The sequence below is a fragment of the Chamaea fasciata genome, unplaced genomic scaffold (genome assembly GCF_029207755.1).
Source record: "Chamaea fasciata isolate MVZ Bird 193981 ecotype frontalis unplaced genomic scaffold, bChaFas1.0.hap1 SCAF_7, whole genome shotgun sequence".
NCBI lineage: Eukaryota > Metazoa > Chordata > Aves > Passeriformes > Sylviidae > Chamaea > Chamaea fasciata.
The window spans coordinates 54084699-54099289 of NW_027094092.1; the positions used below are offsets into that span (position 1 = coordinate 54084699).

Genomic DNA, 14591 nt, shown 5'->3' on the forward strand with positions numbered 1-14591 from the left:
AGCTTGCCATTCAGAGCCTTTTGTTGTTCACATACATGCCTGGTTCCTGCTTTGGTTCTAGGAGTGGTGTGTCTCTGAATTGATGGCAAAATGGACTAATTTGAAAAAAAATCTGAATATAGATTTTTTTTTCCTTTAGCAGTCTCTTCTCATTAAATATTTCTTTGCTTTCATCTACAACAAGCGTAACGAGATAATTCTGTTTACCATTCCTCACCAAGAAAAGTAATTAGAATGCAAGGTAATTTCCATAAAATGCATTATGACTTTAATATCAGTAAAAGCCACTTAAATATTAAATGCACAGAAAAAATATTAGCTAAATTATCATGGAATAATATGATCAGGTTACTTTAGGAGGAAAAAAGTGATAAATGAGTTTTAATAAACTGTGCAAAATTATATGTATCATATTCTTGCTTCCTGTCAATTTTATTTAGAGTTAAATGCCGTTGTGATAATTAGTTGGGTTTTACTATGTTCATTAAAAGCTTTTCTAATGATCACATAAAGAAATAAGTGAAATTAATTCCTTTCTTTAAACTCAAAGGAATTCATCAAATGAATAAACAAAAAGCTTTCGCTGAGGCACAGACACAATACCATAGAATCATGGAATGGTTTGGGTTGGAAGGAGACCTTCCAAGAAGATAAGCATGGGGTGCAAACACCACACTGAGTCAATGAAGGTTTGGATTTTGGATCAGTGTTAATATTCTTGATTTACAGACAGGAACCCTATGTGTGAGGGGGAGAGCACATCAAATGCAGTAGTAGCTCATTCAAGCCAAAGTTCAAAGCTTTTCCTAGGAATGCAGCAAAGGTCCCCCAGTGAAAATGAGAACAGATCTGAACAACATTCCTGACTTTTGTATTTGTTTTTCAGGTTGGGCATACCACATCTTGTAAACATTTTTTAAGGCCCATTTCCAGTTACTGAAAAACTCCTAGAGAAGGGCTGAGCTAGTGAAGTCTCCTCTCATGACTTGATGTCGCAATGGGACACGAAATAAAGTTGCTTGACTCCAGTCAGAAGGCAGTAGAAATCAGAAGGCTTTATTTACAATTCATCCAGCCCTTTTATAAAGTGCTGCGCTAAAAAGCCACATTATTGGTTCATAGGACTGACTCCTCTCCCACTGGCTAAGGAACAGAAAAAGCAAACAACACCTGTTGTTATGGAAGAAGAATACTGTTTACACCAGGCTGTTTTGGGAAAAAGAAAACTGTTGAAAAGTTTCTCTTGAGAAGAGCAAGCTCTTCTCAAGCTCAGAAAATATTGAGTCCATACTCACTAGGACTAAAAACACATTCCCAACGAACTTGCACATCTTGCTAACATCAGAAAATTTATAAATGCTGAAGACAACTTCTGGCTGTGAGAAATTGCACTAGGAAAAGGAATATGTGAAGAATGATGAATGCTTCAAGATTCAAAACCCACACAAATAAATTACTTCAAAATCAGAGCCATTAATTTTGATTTCCATATGCACGAAGATGGTGTTATAATAAAATAATATTTTTGAAATAACTTGCTGCATTAGCTCACTGAATTAGTCAAATGACTCCAGATCCTAATGCTAATGACTCCTCCTTTGTTGGGCTGAGTGAACCTGATTTGGAGCCCAGGTCATGTTAGAAGGAGCTTTCACATTTCAAACTGGGTCAGGTCTTTGGTGAATATTAAGAAGGAAAAAGTGTAAAAGCAAAATGTTAATTTCAGAAGCACAGCCATGAGATCAACTTGGATAAGAACCAAACAAGTGAGTTCTTGGACCTTGATACTCACACTCTTCCATTCAAAATGCTGCCAAAACTGATGGAAAGCACCACTTCAATAACACGCCTGTTAAACCAAGTGCTGTTTTGTTCTTCGCAAAACACCTCCCTTAATAGAACTCTGGAGATCAGGCTTGTTTACAATAACTCTGTGAACAAATTCTACCCAAGAAGATACCAAAGTTGAGATGCAGTCGGATTATAACTGAGACTAATAAGAATGGAGTTAATCATGTCACCTTAATAGAAAAGCAATAATAAAAATAATTGAGTTTAATACATAATTTAGATCGTTGCATGTTAACCCAGTCTGCTTAGGCTTTGAAAAAATATTTATTTCATGTAGAGCTAAGATTTCATTTGGTTTTATAATGGAATTCTCACCAATAGACTTTTATAACAGCAGTTCGTTAAATCAGATTTTGAATTGGTGCACAAATTTGAAGTTCATATGTTAATTTTTGACATAATAACTAAGCATTTATAGCCTACTCTTAAGGTTGTTGAATTTATTTTCATGAAACTTAATAATCATTGTTGTCTTATATTGTAGAAATTAGTTTTTTCTGCTGTCCTGATGAGGGGCAATTTGCTCTATGGCTGTTTTATTTTATTTTACTTTTAAAACAATGAATTCTTGCTTTTGTGAGTGGATTTATATTTTTTTAGCTATTGGACACACTTCTGTGAGAAAATTTATGTTTATATTTAAGGGTCTTCTCAGGAAAGAAGAGAAACTCTGTTCAGTTGCCTCCTCTGACCCCTGTTCTTGCAGACAAGTGATTCTGTGCAGCATTGAAGGTTTCAGTTGAATTTAAAGGAAAACTAAATGGTCAGATTCCTAAAAGTGCCTCCTTGCAAAGCCCAGACATCTCCAGGTCATTTTAATTTGATGCTGAGGGACTTCACTCGAAAAATGTTGTTCACTTTTTTTTCATTGAAAATAATTATTGAGCAGTCTGGGTGGAATATCTTATGCCATACTCTAGTTAGATGCTCTGTTCAAGAAATTCTTCACGGCCCGTGCTTAACTTTAAGCAGTGGAAGTGGTGCATGTTCACAAAGTTCATGTGTAAACAAGGATTCAAGACCAGATATGGGCTTTGAGCAGCAGCCTGGGAGATCGCAAGCAGCATTTGGGATTCCACATCTGAGGTTTCACGGCCTTGCTTGAACAATATACCCCTTTGACCCTGCAGTCGTCTCTCGCAAAGAGCCAGTCTCCTCTGCAGCACCAGGGGCTCAGCCAAGGAATGCTTCAAGATACATTTGAGACCCTTAAATATGGTAATTAAGATATAGATGGGAATTATCAGCATTACGATCAGCATTCCTTTCAAAGGAAGCTGTTACAAGCTCTGCCAGGTGATAGGAGACATGGAATAAGTGGCCTGGGAAGGTAGAAGTGGCAGCTCCTACCTTGCCTGATGCTCCCTATTCTCTGACCATATCCTGCAAGAACAGCTTGCTTCATTAATTACCAGGAATTTACTTTTCTTTATGACAGGAGTGCAGTGTCCAAAAGCAGTCCCTTGCAGAAGAAATCTAGCCAGGGTACAAGTGCCTTTGTGCAGCTCTGTTAGTCCCTGTTTAGGGGCACTGCCTGCCTCTGGCCAGCCCATTCACCTGCCCCTTTCTCACCCCTCATGCAATTTAGTTTTTCTGTGCATCTCCCTCACCCATCACCAGTCCTCTGGATCTGTTTGGACACATCTTTGTGCTTCTTTCTGCTGCTGCTGTAGCCCTGCCACTCATGTATAAACAGGAGCTCTATTCCAACCCTGGTGTCTTTTCTTTTTTCACCTTATTTTCATTAATGCTGTGGCTTCCCAGGGAAGGGGGGAGGGAGAAATGAGGCACTAGGTCAGGAACTCCATCCCTGAACATCTCAGTAATGTGCCTTAAACAACACTTTCTTGTGGTTTGTCCCAAGTATATTGCCAGGACTCAAATGATGGAGCTCCTGCAACTTCCCTTGGGAGATGATGCCACAGGAAAACAGAAAGGATTCTATTTATATTCAACAGACCTTTTCCTTTTGTTAATTTAATACCATTACTCTATATTCCACCATAACCATTTTCCCCCACTCCATTGCGCTTCCTTCTTCAAAACACTTCCAGACATTTATGTTCCCTTTTAATCATCTCTTAGCAAAGATTTTGCTTGTTTTTAGGGCTCTTCCCCCCTTGCATTCTGTTTGAATCCAACCCCTCAGGGTCATACTCATCTTTTCATCCATAATTGAAAAGACAACCACTCTATGCAGTAATGGGAGATTTTTTTTTTTTCTTTTTCTCCTCAGCTCACGCAAGCTATACAGATCCTCATTCATCTCTTCAGGCTCTAAGACATATTGTACCACTGAATTTTAAGCAAATCTGCCAGACAGGATCAATGAGCTATTCTGCTTTAAAATCTAGGGCATAAATTTGCCATCCCTTTATATATATTTTTACCTTTCCAGCTCTTCAGCAAAAATGGAGACCTATCCAGCATCGGAAAGTAGAATTGAGCAGCTAGATTCTTCTTTTATTTATAGCAGGGCTTTCCCCACTAAAACAAAGGAAGCCATTTTTGCAGATCAACAGCTCAAAGCAGAATTTTAGCACAGAGACTTCTACAAAGCCATTTTTTCCCTTTTTTGCAAAAAGCAACCTTATTCCAAAACAGAGCAGTGGCAGAAGGCATGTGCACCACTGCACTTGGACACCCTGAAATGGAGCACTGTGGACTGTAGTGCTGCAGAAGCACTGTGGGACACCCAGGAAACTTTTACCTGTGTGGCATTGTCCCATCAGTATCCAAAGGATGGGTTCACTGTGGGGTTCCCTGGGTGAATCCCCAGTGGACTCACCGTTTGGTAGGAGAGAAATCCACAGTGGAAAAGACAAAGAAATATCTTTCCCAAAAAGATTTTCTGAAAGAAGTGGAATTTTGGGTGGGGAAACTTCTTCCAGGTGCTCGTTGGTGCTGGCCAAATTCAGTTATGGCTGTCTGCTTGCTAAGGGCATTACTCCGCTTTAAGAGAAGGAATGAGCACCTAATGAGTTGTTTACAGAGTACCCACAGCTTTAGAAAGGAGAAGAATTGTGGTTTAACCCCACTGGCAACTCAGCCTCATACAGCTGCTCCCTCAGTCCCCTGCAGTGGGAGAGGGGAGAGAAATAGAAGAGTGAAATGATAAAATCTGTGGGCTGAGATAAGGACAGTTTAACTACTAAAGAAAAAAGCTGCACATGCAAGCAAAGCAAAAAGGAATTCACCACTCCCCACGGGCAGGCAGGTATTCAGCCATTCTCGGGAGAGCTGGGCTCCATCATGACAGTGACTGAGGAAGACAACCAACGTAATTCCAAATGTTCCTCTCCTCCTTCCCCAGCTTTTTATAATGAGCAGACACCATAAGATGTGGAGTATCATGTGGTCAGTTGAGGTCAGCTGTCCCTGCTGTGTCACCTCCCAGCTCCTTGTGCCCCCCAGCCTGCTCAGTGGTGTGGTGGTTTGAGGGGCAGAAAGAGCTGTGACTCCTGGAGTTATCAACACTGTGCCCAGTGCAAATTCAAAAGGAAGGAAGGAAGGAAGGAAGGAAGGCAGGCAGGCAGGATCGTTTTTATATTGAAAATGGGGGGAATGAGGGATGCTCCACTTTCAATTTCCCAGCTTGTAACACTGTCGTGGGAGCCACAACCTGTGCTTTTCTGTCTCCTTGTGATGCAAAGTGACAGACAAAACTGGCAATAATCAATCCACATGTGTTAGCTGGGTGCTGCAGTGTCACTAGTTTTTCTGGAGTGAGCATCTGACTGCTGGCTGCCTCTCAGGTAACAATAGAAAAAAGCAGGTATTTCATTTGTGTCTGTGGGCAGAGAGAAGAAACTCATTAGAATGTGACAAGTTTCTGGGCTGAGTGATACAGCACATGTAATCTCATTATCTCTGCTGGGGAATGGCAGGAGTATGCATGTAAAACAAGATTTTATGTGTACACTTCAGTCAGTGAGGACTAATGGATTGATAATGGGCTGTTTGTTGCTGCTCAGATTTTGGCTTGCTTCCACAGTGGGGTATGTTGGAGCAGATCCACTGGAGCACACTGATTGATACTTATGCTAAATATAAGCTGGCGAATGTTTAGACTTATTTTCCATCCAGTGTGCAACTTATCCCTCTGTCATCTCTAAGTGTTGCCATGTGCATATTACAAATATAATCACATGGCCTCAGGATTGTTTACATTTCACTGAAAAAAATGAATGGAAAGGTGTAGTGGGTTGACCCTGGCTGGATGCCAGGCACCCACCACAACCTATCACTCCCCTCTGTAGCTGCAGAGGGGAGGGAGAATATAACAAAGGGTTCGTGAATTGTGGTAAGGAGAGGGAGATGTCACCCGCCAATTACTGTCATGGGCAGAACAGACTCAAATTAGAGATATTAATTAAATTTATTACTAACAAAATCAGAGCAGAATAATAAGAAATAAAATGAAGGCCTTAAAAACAACTCCCCACCTCCTTCTCAGCTCTACCTCCTCCACCCCAAGGGAGTATTGGTCAATTTTTCACATGGTCAGTTCATCACATGTTTTCCCTGATCCTGGTCAGGGAGAGCAGTCAGAGATCACAGAATACTCTGAGTTGGAGGGGACCAGCTGCAAGTACAACTGTACAATAATTTTTTTATTCTTCCTCTTAAATATGTTATCACAAAGGTATGCCAACTTTTCTAATTGGCCCAGCCTTGGCCAGAGTGGGTATGTCTTGGAGGTGCCTGGCATTGGCTCTGCTGGACATGGAGGAATTTTCCAGCAGCTTCTCACAGAAGCTGCCCCTGTAGTTTCCCTGCTACCAAATCCTGGCCACAGGAACCCAATACAAAAGGTCCACACATTCAAAGGAAAAAAATGAAGTTGTGGGAAGGGGAACAGTGTGACAGCTAAGACAAAAGGAATCTGATTTTTTATGTGAGAGAAGTAAAAGCTCCATGTTTCACAGAAGCAGTCGAGAATTCCTGTAAGGCATCCCAGACTCAGGAGGCCCTGCTTTAAGGAGAAGAAGATTTAAGAGCACCAGAAGAAAAAGAAGGCAGGAATATGAGCTATATTTTCTTTTATCCACATTGTTGTATTTCTTGCTGTGCCAAAAGTATGATTTCTTTCTGTAATTATATGTCCCTTCAAGGACTTCATAAATACAAAATATCCATGTGGGAAGTCCAAAGAGAAGACAGAATAAACTATTGGGTCCCTGTGACACCACACAGCCCTGAACCTGACTCCTTTTCCAGGTGGGCAGCAGGCTAAGAACTTTTGCTCAAGGCATATTGCTAAATGTGCAGGCAGAGAGTGCTACAGGGTACTGTGATCATGGACAGAACAAGAGCTCACATGTCCAAGGTTAAGAGCTGCATCCTCTGCAAATGAGCGTCCAGCTGACCCACCTTCCTATTTAGTCACTAGCACAGACATGAGGATGCCACAGGCATCATGATTTCTCCGCTGTTTCCCCTCAGTGGCCAAGGACGGAGAAGTTAGGTCTCTGGCACAAACCTACAGTTTTGAGCTGCAAACTAGCACATGAAAATTTTAAGCACCTTAGGTAGTTATGCTAAATGTGACAGCGTGACAGAGCAGCCACAGATGTGTATGTCAGAGAAATACAACCAGAACCATGAGAGGCTGGCTCATGACTAGCTAAGAACAATGTTAAAAGTGCAGGAATTTGGCTTTCATGACCTCCATCTCAGCATGAGGCACCTGTCAGTGCAAAAAGCTCAGAGAGGTATTGCATACCCTTGGGAGAAGAGTTGTGTCAGCTGGTAGGCACAGCAGGAGCCCAGCCTACAAAAGCCTATTCACACACAAAACCATCTTTTACTGCTTTGTGGGTGCCTCATCTGCACCACATGTGGTGAGGCTTCTCCCCCAGTAGCCATGGACCCACTGTGAACCCAGAGGAGGAGAAGATTTCCCCTAGAGAGGCAGAGAAAAGGGATGGGGAGAGCAAAGGGCTCGCAGACCCTCGCAGCTCCTTACAGGTCTTTGCCTGGTGTGCAGCATCTCGGGCTGGATAAAGAACTGGGAGGACAAGGAAACTCATCCTCCAGACTAATCTTAGAGCACTTTGTGCTACTCCAGGCATGTTTATTTCTCAGTTAAGGTGTTACAAATAGTAATATCAGCCTGCCTGATTGTACCGTTTTAGTCATCAGAGACAAACCCATCAAGGCACAGCAGAGAGGAGTTGAATCATCTCCAGACTCAGACACCCATAGATATGTCATGGATTTTTTTGTCCATGTGTCAAAACATGCCATTATAGGCTGGAATATCTGCAGAGCTAATGTTGCTGTTGTTCTGTTCTGTTTCTTTTCCTTCTGTACCTTTTATTTTGCTTTATAGCATTACATGACATTGCATAATGCATTCACATTTTTTACAACAACAGCAGCAACAAAATCTTCCTTTGGATCAATAGCAAGTGCAGTATCCAATTGATATTCTTGGCAGCAGAGCAAATAAGCCAGTGCCTGCAGCCAGACTGTCTCAACAGGCTTGGTAGCAATGCTTCCATGTGCAGGTGGAAGTTTCTTACCTGCTCATTACCGAATGTGTGGGCACTGATTTCAGCAGACATTCCCTGAGGGCTGAGGTGCAGTCAAAAAAGCAGGATGTACTGTGGAACGAAATCTTTCACCTAAAGACACCATTGCAAAAGGAGGAAATTAATTTTGTGCAAGCGGTGTTGCTGGAAAGCAGGTAAGGGAAGATGTGGAATGAGAGAGACACTTTTTAATTCTACACTGACTCTTCTGGCTGAGCCAGCGCTTCCAACAATTCCTCTGGGGAAGGGCTGGTAGAACAGGAGCTGTAGCTGTGTTTTCCTGCACAATGAAGCATGCTTCTTCTAGCTGCTAAATTTGGACTTTGTGACAAAATTAGTGGGGAAAAATCTGTGAAGGTCTTGCTCAGTACTTGGGAATCTGATAGGATGCGGCATGAACTACACGTCAAACTACTCAGCAAGATCAGAACCTTTGCAGCTGCACTTATGCCTAGACAAAATACCAAATGCAAAAAATCCTAGAGGCATCTGGAGTCTTTATACATCCTTAAAAATGCAGACAATGTGAGAACTGAAAAATTGTTTTTATTTATGGGTTTCTGTTTTGGTGTGGATTTTCATTTTCCTTTCTTTCTCTTTTCTGACGGTTTCAGCTGAGTTTCCTCAAAATGCAATACAAGATTAATAATCTAATCTGGCCAGCTTTCTATTTTAGGCTCATGTCTTCTTTTCAACCACCTTAAGGTAGATTTTCTAGCATCTGCAGGGTCTTTGTGTGGAAAGATATGCAGAGAAGAGTTCACACAACCCATACAAAAATAGGAACTCTTTAGACTCAAGTGTGGTTGAAATTGGTCCCTGGCTCTAAAGTAAGTGGGCATGTGATGCGAACAGCCTGGCAGATACAAAATGTCTGTATAAAATCAGTTTTCTTAAAGTATTCTCAATGATTATGATGAAAGAATGGATGAAATGTGGAAGAAGAGTTTAGGAAGTGGACACAATATTAATATTCAAACAGGCTGAGGAAGGAGATGATCATCCAAAAGGAAGCCTGAAAACCTGATATTAGGAGAGTTTTGGTACATGTTAAATTCTGTCATCTTCAACCTGCTCTACTCAGTTCCTCAGAAACATCTTCATGACCCAGACCTGTCATTGTCAGTAAGGAATTCTACACCCTCCAGAGGAGGAAGAACAGGGAAACTTTTCTCTGACTCATTACCTTCCCATGCATAAAACAGTGATTCCAGGGCTCCAAGAACTGAGCTCGTGACTCAGACCTGGACCCCATGCTATGAGACCATCATGTTTGCCATGTATGTGAAGCTGACGGAGATTTTTGTTAAACTAAAAAGAAAATCAGTGGTAAAGGAAGAAAGAAGACACATACTCTATGAGTATGAAGGTCTTACTCAAAACCAATTAAACTCCCAGTTGTTAGCCATCAACTGCTGCTCTTTTAGGTATTTGCAAGAAATATAAGGCTTTCCCAAGCATCATGGGATTAATTTCTAGGCTTTGAAAGTAAGCCTAAAATAAGTTGAAAATATTGTCATAAAATGTTTCATTTTAGTTCTTGTGTCAACAAAACTATCTGTTTACTTTCCATTCCTACCTTTGAAATTTTTTCTTTGCTGCCCACAGTATAACAGCAAATGCAGTAAAAAGGATATATTTCAATGTCTTCTTAAGAAAAAGGCATAATTTGGTCTTGCTTTCTGAAAATCAATACATCCAACTTCAATGAATTTGTTCAGCTCTTCATGGGATTACCTTTCAGTTTTGTAGAGACCTCAGGTGATAGCACAGCGAGTATTGGAAGAGCAATTGTTGGGCCAGCAGATGTGTAGGATAAAACCAAGGATGTGAGTAGGCTGGGTGAAAACTACCAGGGATCAGGACTTCCATGCCTACAGGATCCCTGATGTGGGACAACTCTCTGCTGTCTGTAGATGTCCAAAGCCATCCCTGAGCAAAGCCCTCAGCTTTGTTACCACAAAAGCCATATGATTTTCAGAAGACAGCTGCTCTGGCATCTCTGAAAAAGACATCTATAAACTAGATTTCCCCAGGCTGAGGTATGAAGAAACCAGCATACCCCTTGGGAAATGACAGCTGAAGCATCTAAATGTACAAAACATTTTTGAATATTATTGAACTGTAGACGTTCTTGCAGAGTATGAGAGTCAAATATGCTCAGTGTGTCAAAAATGAGTTAGGAAAGTGCTGCAGTTGCTGTTTATGCCAAAGGCTCCTTCAGCTGACAGCTTTAGAGATCTTAAAAGCATAAACATTTTAGCAGAAAACAAGTTGCATTTCCTAAACTAACAGCTTTTTGAAATTATGGAAAAGAAACCCATGGAATGCTTATGTATAATTCTCCTTCCTCACATTTGTTTTAAAGCACTTTAGCAAAGTAACTCTCCCCCATTGTGGTAATATGAACAGAACTTGTTTACAAATTGTACGCTGAAATTTAAGTTACTGGGAGTAGCAACAGGTTTGTAGTGACAGGTCACTTTAGATTGGAGTTTAATTTATGAAGATTGCTTTACCTGAGGCTATGGTAATCTATGCCTTCGGAGTAATTCACCCTCTGCCTCATTTCGAATGCAGTCAAAGACTGTCGTATTTCACTATGACAATGTAATCACAGATCCACATTAAAAAGTCATTATTGTTTAGAATCCAGCTTGGTTTGAAAAACACTTACTATAAAATTCAACAGCCTTTGTAAATTACCCAAAGGTTTACTCAAGAATACAAGGTACAGTGATTTAAATCTGAAACTTACTACTTTATTGATTATATGGGATTTTTAGGTCACTGCATTTATGGGAAATGATTAGTGAGTAATCAGAGTAATAAACTCCTTGATGTTGGTTCATAAATAATTATGAATTGAATTTTCTTTACAAGGATCAGATAAAAACTGAGTTAGCCATAAGATATCTCTTCTTTGACTTTCTTCCCTGCAGCATTCTAAAACCCAGCAGTGATAAAACCAACAATAAGAGTAATTTTCTGATTTCTCTGTCTTTTTTAAACCAGAAACAATGTGCTCTCACATATATATCTGTTACACTCTTCAGCTTGGAGTTTTGTGTGGACCTAAAACTTGACTCCACTTTTTAATTCCACACTGACTCTTCTGGCATTTTAAAAACCTGTCACAGATAGATCCAAACTACTTTGTGATTTATGAAACCCCAGATTTATATTCTAACCAACACTCAGCCATTTATCTACCCCTGTACATATGGTGATTATTGAACTCCTACTTATCTTTGTTCAATATCCTTCTTCATAGTTCATTTTTCCCTGCAAATTGAGAGAGTTTTATCCCAGACTATTGTGCAAGATTTTAAAACCGTAATAAAAACAAATGATGCAATGAACCAATTAAAATTGTTGTATATATATTTTTTTAATTAGACATTTATGAGCTGCGAATTGGATCAGATATTCCCAATGCACATGACATGCTGACACATAATAGCTGCTTTTGGGATGTCAGGTTAGCTTTTTCATGAATGCAAATAGAGGTAGGCTTTCTTTTTTCAATTAACTTTAGGAATACTTTGTTCTATTTACAATACAGTTGGACACTGCAGTGTAGCTTACTTAGAAGGTTTGAAAGCATTACTTTTAGAAACAGCGGTGTTCAGATTTCAGTAGAAAGCATTTCATAAATGTTTTCAACTCTATGGAAAAGTGAATATTAAAAAGAGAAAGCTTCATTATCATGCTACTCTTTGAAATTGCTGGTAAATGAAATCACATGGACAGTGTTGTACCTCCTGTCTGTAGCCAATACTTCTGGCTAGGAAAACTCTTTTCTCCTCCACTTATATTTAACACTGTGAACAAACTGAGCTTTGAACAGGTTTTTTCCATCAAGCCTTGTTCTCAGAGCTGCTCTGCCCACATCCCAGTGACAGTAAAGAATTACACTTTTGCACCATGAGTCAGTTCAGCTTCAGGTGTCTTGTGTCTCTGTGCACCTCCCATGGGTGATCTCCAGTGCCCTTAGGGGTGTCAAGACATGGAGATTGGCAGCACGACGTTCTTCTGAAGGGTAGATTTCTGCACATCATGTTCATGGTAGAAATGCAATACGCACATCTTACAGTTCATGCTGCTTAGGAGAGGTTGTGTGTGCTGGTGGGCACGATGTTAGGTCTGATACAGCTCCCACCCTGTCTCAGTGCTTTGGAAAATCCACTTTGCCTGTTGTCTCTTTGGAATAAAGCCCACGTTGTTTGAAGTTTTATATAACTCACAACTTGCTAAATAACTGGGAAGTATCACCTAAATAGGAATTAGACTGTCAAGTATCAATGGTGACCCGTGGCTCTGAAAGAAATGGTTGTCTCTTTTTATACAGCATAGTCAAAACGTCATAAATAAAATAAAAATAATAGCCATTTGGGAACCGGAAAAAACCAAAATGTGCTTGAAAGTTATCAGAAATTTTAAACACAAACTAACAAAACTAACAATTGCTGTAAGACTTCTATGAAGACAAAGTGATCAGCAATATTCACTGATGATACCTAAGAAATGTGTGCAATTCTGAAGCAAGTTAAAGAGGAATAGTTACTTTAATCAGTGCCAACAAGATATTATTGAGCCCAACAAAACACTAACAATAATAAACAACTTTCACACTTTATTTCTCGTGTGGACCACCAAACATGTGCCATAGCAGAGAAGCTTGGCAGAGCCCTGCTGAGCTTTGTGTGGATCTCCTTTTGGAAACTGAGCAGCAGTGAGGGGTTTCAGATGAGCTGTGTTGCTTTCCCCAGCCAGGGCAGGGCTGCTGTGCCCTGTGGAGGCTCTGACCCCACAGCAGGCTGCTCTGATCTCTCCCATGGATATCACCCTAAAATGCAAGCTCTTACCCTCTGCAGGCAGCCTGTGGAGTATAAAAGCACAATCAAATGAACAAGCATCTGAAATTATCTTTCCTTGGTGCAACTTGGATGTCGACATTTTAATAAGGAAATAAGGAGAGGCTTTATCATCCTTCTTGATATTCAGTTCATTTTCAGTGTACCAGCATCCTGCTTGATTTGAGAGAAACCCACCCTAATCACACTTCACATTAATTCTCCACATATAATTCTAAAAGGTTTAATGACGAGGAATTGTTATTTTAATCAATGGTAACAAATTGCTACAGAGCCCAACAAGAGGATAGATTCAAAGCACTTTTTGAAGACCACTTCCCAACAAAAAAGACATTAAATCCATAAGTTACAGCTCTAAATTACTCTTGTATGAATTACAAGAAAATGGGCTCCTTACCATAAAGGGCAGCATCAGTTTTTCCTTCTGAACATGAAATCATTCTTTTGAGAAAATGGTGTTCTCACTGATTTGTAGGCAATGGGTCTTCCAGTAGCTCTTGTATAAGCCAGTCTCAGAAAAGCAGTTTTCCTTCAATTTTCTTTTAAACAGTTCCTGTCAAATAATTCCCTTAAGTTGTGATAAACCAAGTCCTGAGTATGAACTTTCCAAAACCCAGCAGGACTGGACTTTGAAATCAGATTTTATAAGCAGGTAAGTGTTGCACTCCCATGAGAGATAGGGCAGGAAAGTAAAAATTCTCCGCAGTGCAGTTTGCAATAAAATAAGATACCAGTGAGAGATGTGACAAGCCTGCCATTTGAAGAGGAGGTGGCTATTATCTAATTAGCATAATTAGCCAACGGTGCTTTCTTCATGGGTACTAGTTTCTAATTGAGGTGCAGCTGCTCAGTGAAAGAACCAGCTTGATGAGACCATGCCACCTGAGAGGGACTAGGGCTTTTATTCCTACAGTAGTGCCACCCTGAGTAAACCCCTAATTGGCAGGAGTAATTAACTAGAAGGGGGCAAATTTCTGTGTAGGTCTAATCATTTCTGTGATACCCAGCCACTGCTGTGATAGCATCTTCTCCCAGGAGCAAACCCAACCACAGGGAGTAGGCAAGGGAACCAGCAGGAAGGCAAATGTATTTTCAGACCATACAAGAGCTGACAATGGGTTGCACAGTGATGTAAAGAATAAAAGCAGTGGACAAACACTCACTGACTGCTAACACTACTCTTATTTTTATTTAACCATAAGCTATTGGGGCTATATTCCCTGTTTTTCCCCTCACACTCCCCACTACAGGCTATTCATAGACACAAATATGATTCACTGTCCCTTTGGCTGTCACCTGCTCGGACAGAACCCCAGTCAATTCAAAC

The 14591-nt window shown here is 40.4% G+C and overlaps 1 long non-coding RNA gene across 1 annotated transcript; it reads right to left on the reverse strand.

Moving 5' to 3' along the window:
- Window positions 1-11759: 11759 nt before the first annotated feature.
- On the reverse strand, window positions 11760-13981 carry LOC136291830 (uncharacterized). Its single transcript, XR_010721757.1, has 2 exons — window positions 13662-13981; window positions 11760-13269 (listed from the first exon to the last, which is right to left on the reverse strand). It is a non-coding gene; the product is annotated as an uncharacterized lncRNA (long non-coding RNA).
- Between the last annotated feature and the right edge of the window lie 610 nt (window positions 13982-14591).